The sequence below is a fragment of the Agrilus planipennis genome, unplaced genomic scaffold, assembly GCF_000699045.2.
Source record: "Agrilus planipennis isolate EAB-ADULT unplaced genomic scaffold, Apla_2.0 scaffold419, whole genome shotgun sequence".
Taxonomy (NCBI): domain Eukaryota; kingdom Metazoa; phylum Arthropoda; class Insecta; order Coleoptera; family Buprestidae; genus Agrilus; species Agrilus planipennis.
In genome coordinates this window covers 77,949-88,308 of record NW_020440940.1, presented here as the reverse complement: position 1 = coordinate 88,308, position 10,360 = coordinate 77,949, and the positions used below count along the sequence as shown (strand labels likewise).

At 35.5% G+C, this 10,360-nt stretch overlaps 1 protein-coding gene across 1 annotated transcript in view; it reads left to right on the top strand.

The window, feature by feature from the left end:
• The window catches only part of LOC108742877 (Y+L amino acid transporter 2-like), a 57,022-nt gene that overhangs the window by 765 nt on the left and 45,897 nt on the right, over positions 1–10,360 (top strand). The window lies entirely within an intron of this gene.

The following is a 10,360-nucleotide window of genomic DNA, read 5'->3' as shown; positions in this document are numbered from 1 at the left end:
ATAAGGAATAGTTTAAGGGGAAAAACAACAATTTGAAAGTAGAAGTAGAGGAAATGGTACTAGATGAGCTGAAGATAGAAAAGAATGTAGAGAAACAAGAAAAGGAGCAAAAAAGTGAATAAGGAGATTGGTAATGGAACTGGAAAGAAAATAAGGGAAGAGATAAACCTGCTGTTTTTTGAAACAGAATTAGAGGAAAATAAAGAGAAGAGGGTGTTTGAAAGATTTATAAGGGAGATTATGGGAAGGAAAGTTATAAAGAAGGTATATGGGGAAAAATGAAGAAGTGGGAAGAGAAGTTGCAAGGGGTTAAAAACAGTAGAAGGTTGAGGAGGAAGAAGGTTTATATAGAAGGTGATATGACTATGGAAGAGATAAGAATAAAGAAGATGTTGGAACAAATGGTAAAAAAGAGGAAAAAGAATTTGATATATCTAACACTAGGGCGGCTTTTATTCTATCTAAAAGCGAAGAAAAGATTTTTGCCACCCTGACATTTGCGCCCCCCAGGGCCATTGTACTCTCTGCCCCTCACAAATAAGAAAGAGTAAAAGAGTAGAGGAGAAAAGTGGATAAAACGGTTAAAGTTGCGTACAAGAAGTAGTATCTGGATATCATACGAGTAATTAGTTTAACATTGACATAATTTTTACATGTACGTATATATAATGTTAGCAAGACGAGTCCCTCGAATCGTTAAGTTGTCTAAATGACAATTTTCTACTTTGAGGTGTTACCTCCTTCCGAGAGTTTTTTCTACTAATTATTAAAAATCTCTCTACAATTAATTCGCTTTTAAGAAAAATTTGCCGCACATCCGAGGCGAATTAATTGTGAAGGGAATTTGTCGCGATAGAATTCGCGAAAGGGACCAATTTTTGATTAAGTTTCATGGCTGAAGAATGCTTTACTCAATCTTTTCATTAGTTTTGAAAAAAAATGATCATTCATCCACAGTGCTATTTATTGAAACTGTTGTAACTGCCACAAGAAAATTTTGAATTGCGTCCGTTTTGACAATATCAACTTTGTAACTGTTTTCGCACACGTTTCGTTCTATAATTTTACTTTAATGTTTTTATTGCAATATTTAATTATGTTATCATAGTCATAATCTATATCCGTTATCTAAGAAGTCTATTTCTTAAACGGTGTAATAATACTAACTGACCAGTACAAATCAGAACAAATACAAATTATGAAATTACTGTTATTTACTTATTCATGTTTCAAAAGTTATTATTATTACTGTTATCTTTTATTAATATCACCTAAAAGAGATGATAATATTAAAGATTTTGTCCAGTTATTGAGTGGCATGACCTTAAGAGCTTAGCATTCGGGAGGATATCGGTCCGATTCCGAGTTTGTCTGATGGCCTGGTCCTGGCTTAATTTGTTCGGTGGTTTACTTCGTTCGTTTAGGCAAATGCTATGGCAACAATATTCCACACATACTCTTTCACTTCTCTTATGTTTTCATTTCGTCCGCTTCATCTTTCTCTCCCAATTACTACCCATCGATTTCTACGATTTCTTAAAGAAGGTTGAAAAGGCCATCCGTTCTACCCTCCGGTCCAGTCCGAAGGGATTGCATACCTACCAGCATAGTAGGTGGGAATAAAGTATCATCATAAGACTGGTTGCACACGCACCTCCACTCCTTATCCTGAGTCAATTTTCGCATTTCCCCACATATTTAATTATTTTCTAACAGTAATCTAATCTAGGTTTACCTCTACTCCTCTTAACTGATGTTTATGCTTCTAATATGTCTCTGACTAGACCTTCATGCCTGAGAAGGTATCCTACCAACCTATCTCGCCTATTTTTATTGATTTCCANGTATGTCCCAAACAAAAATTGCAACACCTTTCCCTTTTTTAAATTGTCGAGATAGATCTTTCAGAAATTAAATGAGAGACCATTAAAACAAAGTTTCAAGTAAATCTGATCACAAATAATATGTTCCTTTATGCCTGAGAAGTGGTCCTACCAACCTATCTCGCCTATTTCTTATTGACTTCCATAGAGTCCTCTGTTCTCCTATTCCTTCTAATATCTCTTCATTTCTAACTTTCTCTATCCACGGTTTCCTCACCGTTTAACAATATTTTACGAGTTTCTAAATAAATCGTTCGTGAACATAGAAGTGACTTCTTTTTATTGAAGGCGACTCTACTCTATATCTCTACTATTCCTTCCGTCCTCACTTATCTGACTTCCTAGATACCTAAAATCAGCCACTTCTTCTTATCTTTCGTATCCTATCTCCACATTCGCTCTTTCCCAACTTTTTCTTCCCTCGCACCAAAATTATTTTTGACTAGTCGACATTCTTGTAGTATGCTTGCATTTTAAAATACTAACAATAGTATATACTCATTGTACCCCCGACAATCGGGTTTGTGGAAGGTCGGCTAAAATTTAAACTTGCAATTTGCTCTATCTTATTTTGGTCCATTGCACATTTTGGTCGGTTGTGTGTGGTAGATATTACATAATAACTTTATGACGAAATTATATTTCACCGTAGGTCACCGAGAGTCGGTTGTATGTGGTAGCCTTAAATGTTACAGAAAAAGCTTAATCTACACGTATTTCGGCATGTTCCGTTCTTTGTAAAAATGTCACAGAAATGACAGGAAGAAGTAGTGGCTAACCTCGTTTATTTCTGTGAAAACATAGTTCTCCATGACCTGTAAGGATTTTCACAACAGTCGTAGCTTTTCTCCTGTCGACTGCCGAGTCTCTGTGCTTTATAAAAGTGATGAGGGCCTTTTCGCTTGCCTACATCCTGGTTGTGTTTACCAACCCTACATAGCTTTGAAGCAGCTCATCTCGCAATTCGCTTGACGAAGTTATTGTAAATAGCTGCTTCTGGGACAATAAGGTGAAGCTGAATATTCTTATATTCGTGGATCCATCGCTAAACCACAGGTCAGTTCTACTCGGTGGTTATAAATACTAGTTCCACTTCTCTTCATATTCCTAAATCTACTTGTATAAGTACCGCAGGTCAGTTCCACTCGGTGGTTATAAATGCCAGTTCCACTTCTCTTCATATGCCTAGGTCTATCGGTAAACCACAGGTCAGTTCTACTCGGTGTTATAAATGCAATTTCCACTTCTCTTCATATTGCTAAATATATTGGTAAACGACAGGTCACTTCTACTCGGTGGCAATGAATGCCAGTTCTACTTCTGTTCATATGACTAGATCTATCGGTAAACTACAGGTGAATTCTACTCGGTGGTTATAAATGCTAGTTCTACTTCTCTTCTTATTCCTAAATCTATTGATAAACCACAGGTCAGTTCTACTAGGTGGTTATAAATGCCAGTTCCACTTCTCTTCGTGTTCCTAAATCTATTGGTAAACCAGAGTCCAGTTCTACTCGGTGATTATAAATGCTAGTTTCACTTCTCTTCGTGTTCCTAAATCTATTTGTAAACCAAAGTCCAGTTCTACTCGGTGGTTATAAATGCCAGTTCCACTTCTCTTTACCTTCCTAGATGCATCGGCAAATCACAGATCAGTGACGCACGGGATGAAGATTTTTACCGAGGACCAGTTCTCTGTAGAGTAAAGCCTAACTCAGTATTTTTTATGAATAAGAAAGAGGGTCTTTGGGTGCGTTTAGAGGTCATCTCAAATAATATCCTCAAATCACATCTATGGGGAGCTCAATGTTTTTGATCGCATAAAGGGTTAATTCCTGTTGCAGCTACATTAAAGGCCACTTTAAAGGGTTCAATGCCAAGAAGCAACTTCAGACTCGTAAGGGAGTAGACCTCTCCGGTCTAGTAGTATTCCGTAGCATCAAGTATATCAATTTGTAACTCCTTTTTTGAGGTGAACAGGGCGGTCTTGCTTCACCAGACTAACATGACATACCTCAGTCTGGGTATGTATTTGATTTATTTAGAAAAAGAAAGCACAAAAATTGTAATTGTATCTGAATTAAATAGATTTAAACACTATTAATATTTAGAAAAAGGAATTCAAAATACAAAATGAAAACAGGAATAGACAGGATTTTATAGGTGTTTGAATTTTATATTCTTACTTTAAATTCAACTATTTTAAATAAATCAACTCAATTAGAATGTTACATCCAAATCAAAAATATTCATACGGATTCTCACACACTTCTCCCTTCAATGCACCCACAATCAATTCTCTCATCTTGTTATCATTCCGTTGCTTTTAATTGCCACTCCAAAACAAAGTAAATGTTAAACCGTCTCTTCCCTTCCATCACAATGTCTATAAGTTCAATCCCTATATCCTTTTTCTGAACGCTCTCATTATGTTTTCACATCTTATTGTGGCCCACATCCCCTTATGGTCTTTTTTTTTTTTGGTTATTCGGCTCAAATACTTACTTACTTATACTATCTACGTAACATCGCTTATCTCGTTCCTTATCCACTATTTAGCAGTCTGTATAGTAATATTGCATTTAATTTTTTGCGGAACGATAAATATTTTGCTAATTGTAAGACAAGCGTGACACAATCGTATTCTAAAAAGATTGTTAAAGATTTAGGATGGAGCGTTGCTCTGTACTGGTGCGAAACATGGACGGTGGGCGCGGCCGAAAAGAACAGCTTAGAAGCGTCCAAAATGTGGTGTCACCGGCGAATGATGATGATACCGTGGATAGAGAAGGTTAGAAATGAAGAGGTATTAGAAAAAATAGGAGAACAGAAGACTCTATAGAAGTCAACAAGAAACAGGCGAGATCGGTTGGTAGGGCACCTTTTCAGACACGAAGGTCTAGTCAAAAACATATTACAGGCGGAAATAAGAGTTAAGAGGAGTAGAGGTAGATTAGATTACTGTTCGCAAATACTTAAGGATATCGGTTGTTCTAGTTTTGGGGAAATGCGAATTTTAGCTCAGAATAGGAATGAGTAGAGTAACCAATCCAAAATCTGAGGAAGCCCAAATCCATGTTGGTGGCGCAACGAGGGATAGGACTGAAAGTATTTAAACAAATACGTACTATTTACCAATCATTCTATCTAGATGACCATTTAGTCGAATTTTCGTAATTTTATTTCGTGGTGCTTTTATAATATCTTATTTTCAACGCAGCTTAGACTCCGCTCCGGTGAATTTTATATTTTATAATTATTGCACGAATTATGCAAGAAAATAACAATCCTTTAAAACAATTTTTAGGTAAACAGGCTGAGGTGCTGGGTAGTGTTACTGTGTTATAGTGCGTTCCGTTGACCATAACAGGACCACTGAAGATGTAGTCGCTAAACGTTTGAAATTATATACTACATCACTCAGAAACTCAGTCTTTTTCCGTCTGAAGACAATTTGAAATAGCTGCGCTTCCTCGCATAATTCGTTTATACAATAATTATAAAATAACAACAATTATCAGTAAATATCTAACGAATATTTACAGGTGGCATATAGCAATTTCGATTTAGTGACTGATTTATGGGATGTGATGAGTGCTAATAAGTTCGATATCGTTATTCACATTTGCTAATTTGGATAAATTGCTGATGAAGAATTTTGAAAAGAAAATTGCATTTTTACGGATCTAATGTATTTTTATTAACAGTAGATAATGTTGTTTATGTGAGGTACCTNACATTTGCGGTTTTATAGCAGGCCTGATGACAACAAGCGGTCCCAGCTTAACTCAGACTCGAGCTCATTAGCATCCAAACGTCTCCCAATCCATGCTATGTATTTTCGCAGACCGTACTTTGTTGTCGACACGTTCTCCTTGTTTTCCAACATGTTTTGCCCTTTTTCCGCTTTTTCTCTTATTTCCTTTTCTAATAATTTGCATTCATTAGCAGCCAATTATTTGATAACAATGTTCGAAACGGAGTAGACGTAAATGGTGTTATTGTTTGAATATTTAAAACATTGTTTAAAATAAATTAGTGGGGACAGTAACCCTTTGAAATCACAATGTCGTAAGTATATAATATACAAGAAGATTACCGATTATGTGAAGGTTGTTTGATATTGAAAGTAATTTCGGTTGTTTTAGTACAACATATCAAATACATATTATGTAAATGGCAAGGCGTAGTTCACGTAGCGAAATTTTCACACAAAATAATTTTTCGATTTAATTGTTTCATGATGATTATGATAAGAATTAAAATCTTTATTAATTTTCGACACCCTAAACTCATTAAATCTTCTTCAAAAGATGCATTAGTTTCTCTTTAAACAATAACTATATATAGCTGGGGTAATTCCTTTAAAATAAACATAAAAGTAGTATAATAACAAAATATGAATGTAAGTAGGTACCTTGTGTAATTTTTTGCACTTTTTATTTTAATTGGACAGCCAATACGACGTCAAATAAACGAATAGTTTTTTATAACCGGGGTAAACAAAAAGCGGTCTCTATGTTTCTGATGCTTTGTGCAGACTGGAGACTTTTCGGGTACGTTCAATTAGTTGATTTCGTCCTTAAGAATGTTTTAGTATGTATACCAGCCGTAAGAGTAATGACGTCAGGATTTTGGCTCCGTTGGCAATATTAGGAACATGGCAATAATTGGCTTAGGTACCTTATTTAGGTATTCATATTTTGTTTTTCTTCAAAGATGAATTATTCAACGTATGTCAGGTTTAGTTGTTAGTTTGTTTAATTCCGTAACACACTTTACCAAAAACTGAGATATAATAATTTATGTGGAAAGCTCCAGAAATTGCAGTCGAGATAACCGAAACCTCATTAATTTAACTAAATTTATCACTTTAGTAAGTTTATATAACAATGTAAATGAGGAAAATTTTTGGATTATTTATTATTATTTCGATAAGGAATTATTTATTACCGGTGGTTATAAATGCCAGTTCCACTTCTCTTTACCTTCCTAGATGCTTCGGCAAATCACAGGTCAGTGACGCACGGGATGAAGATTTTTACCGAGGACCAGTTCTCTGTAGAGTAAAGCCTAACTCAGTATTTTTTATGAATAAGAAAGAGGGTCTTTGGGTGCGTTTAGAGGTCATCTCAAATAATATCCTCAAATCACATCTATGGGGAGCTCAATGTTTCTGATCCCATGAAGGGTTAATTCCTGTTGCAGCTACATTAAAGGCCACTTTAAAGGGTTCAATGCCAAGAAGCAACTTCAGACTCGTAAGGGAGTAGACCTCTCCGGTCTAGTAGTATTCCTTAAATGTTACAGAAAAAGCTTAATCTACACGTATTTCGGCATGTTCCGTTCTTTGTAAAAATGCATTTCTCCTAATATAACATGTTAAAGCGTTTCATTTTAATATATGTATGTCTTTTGATATGTTTCGGAAAACGTGCATTCTATGTGTATATGTTTTATATTTATTTTCAGTTATTGATGACTCTAATTATAGTTCCATGAAATCCTGGGCAAATTTAGTAGTGTACAAAAGAATTAACAATATTTTCAAATATTGTTCTCATCGTTAACATTGATAAGATATAATGACATGTTGTATATATTAGTAAAAATAAAAACAATACTTCAATTAAACACGAAACGAGAATTAAAGGTTATAGATAATGAAGAGAGCTAATCGTTAAATGAGAATGCCATTACCACTTGGGCTGCTACATTTTAATACTAATAAACGAAATTAGTATGGTTTATTTAATAAAACAAGATAAGTCAGCCACATGCAATATAATTGGTAAAATATTATTGGTTAAACGATAACGAGGTGTTAAACATAAAAAATTAAGTGTATTTAGTGCATTTAATGTTATTTTCTTTTGAATGACTTTCTTGTGTATTTATTATTATTATGGTAGGGTTCAGGATTATTCGAACCTAAAAAGCATTGGTGATCTGTTGGCCTTCTCTTGATACTTCGAAGAAACCTCCCCAAAAGGAGAGTAGCCTTTGAAAATCGTCGGCGGTAACGTCTTCTGTTTGTAGAATGTGGCAGCCAAATATGCGGCATCATGTCAGCAGTTCGGGATAGTAACTTAATTGTGATGTGTCACATTCCACTTCCTCGTCACAGAAATGACAGGAAGAAGTAGTGGCTAACCTCGTTTATTTCTGTGAAAACATAGTTCTCCATGACCTGTAAGGATTTTCACAACAGTCTTAGTTTTCTCCTGTCGATTGCCGAGTCTCTGTGCTTCATAAAAGTGATGAAGGCCTTTTTGCTTGCCTACATCCTGGTTGTGTTTACCAACCCTACATAGCTTTGAAGCAGCTCATCTCGCAATTCGCTTGACGAAGTTATTGTAGGCATTTAAATAGCTGCTTCTGGGCCAATAAGGTGAAGCTGAATATTGTTATATTCCTAGATCAATCGCTAAAGCAAGGTCAGTTCTACTCGGTGGTTATAAATGCTAGTTCCACTTCTCTTCATATTCCTAAATCTATCGGTAAACCACAGGACAATTCTACTCGGTGTTATAAATGCTAATTCTACTTCTTTTCTTATTCCTAAATCTATTGATAAACCACAGGTCAGTTCTACTTGGTGTTATAAATGCTAATTCCACTTCTCTTCATATTCCTAAATATATTGGTAAACGACAGGTCACTTCTACTCGGTGGCAATAAACGCCAGATTTACTTCTGTTCATAGAACTAGATCTATCGGTAAACCACAGGTGAATTCTACTCGGTGGTTATAAATGCTAGTTCTACTTCTCTTCTTATTCCTAAATCTATTGATAAACCACAGGTTAGTTCTACTCGGTGGTTATAAATGCTAGTTCTATTTCTCTTCATATTCCTAGAGCTATCGGTAAACCACAGGTCACTTCTACTAGGTGGTAATGAATGCTAGTTCCACTTCTCTTCGTATTCCTAAATCTATTGGTAAACCAGAGTCCAGTTCTATTCGGTGGTTATAAATGCCAGTTCCACTTCTCTTAATATGCCTATATCTATCGGTAAACNAAAACTCGCAATTGCATTGAAATAATGTATTTTCTCCCCTACATTTAATCTCGCATACGATAATGAAAAAAATAAAATAAAATACTGGTATGCAATGGCAGAAAAAGTAAGGAAAGAGCGAATATACAGATAGAAGACGAAAAATTAGAAGAAGTGGCTGATTTCAGGTATCTAGGAAGTCAGATAAGTCAGGACGGAAGGAGTAGTAGGAATATAAAGCAGAAGATAGCGCAGGGTCGTGTCGCCTTTAATAAAAAGAAGTCACTTCTGTGGAGGTACGTGTCCAACCAGTTTTAGGAGCTTAGGACTGACAACCTTATGATGATGATGACGATAATGCAATTGTTTTCTTTATATATTAATACTTCTTCTTCAAGTGCCATCTTCGTTTCTAAGGTTGGCAATCATCAAGGCTACACATATTTTCCAGTCTGCTGTTCTAAACAGTTATTGGTGGTGTGAAACCATTCGTGTAGGTTTTTCAACCAGGAATGTCTTCGCCTTCCTACTGATCTTTTTCCACTTATTATTCCTTGTATTATTAGTTGGAGTAAATGGTATTTGTCTCCTCTCATAATGTGTCCCAGGTAGACCAGTTTCCTCTTTTTAATAGTCAGGATAATTTCCGTTTCCTTCTTCATACGTCTTAACACCTCGACATTGGTGATTCTCTGTACTTACTCATGAAATTCGTAATATTCTACGATATAACCAGAGCTTAAATGCCTCTATTTTTCTGATATCGTTCTTCTTTAATGTCCATGATTCCAATCTTGGACACTGATATCAGTTAATATGTTACAAAAAGAGATGCAGACAAGCAGAATTTGTTGTCAGTATTGGACTTTAAAGAAAGTTCAACATTTTCAGGAATTAAGGAATGCAAAAACGCTTTTGTGAAAATATAATTCCAATCAGGCAATTTTAAACCCTGATCTTTTGTGTATTTATACAACCTTTAGCCGTTGCACCGTTTACTTTTATTCGTTTATCTCTTTTCACTTTGTCTGCACTACACATAAAGCATTTCCTAACTTAACAAGGGCTTGTCCAAAATGCAGCAAATGACTACAGTCCCAAGTAGAAACAAGAAAGAAGATACGTCTATTCTCACATATAATTTATTGAGGAGTTTGTCAATTCTGATCGTCCCAACTATACTTAAAAAAATATTTAGTATTTTCTAAAACGTACTGTTAAGACAGCAGGTAAAAGTTGGTCTGTTTTCTGTCGGACGCGCTGATGAGATCCAAAAAAATCGAAATCGCGATCCGCGTCTGGCAGTTTCGACAGAATACAGACTACTTCGAATTATTTTATTCCACTAAGCAACATGCCTATCACGTTGAGATTGGCTACGCCGGGATTCGTTTTCAGCAAGTAGATATCCACACAAGTGGACCTTGTTGGAGCATACGTAATCCTAAAATGTAGCATCGTACTACAGATGGCGT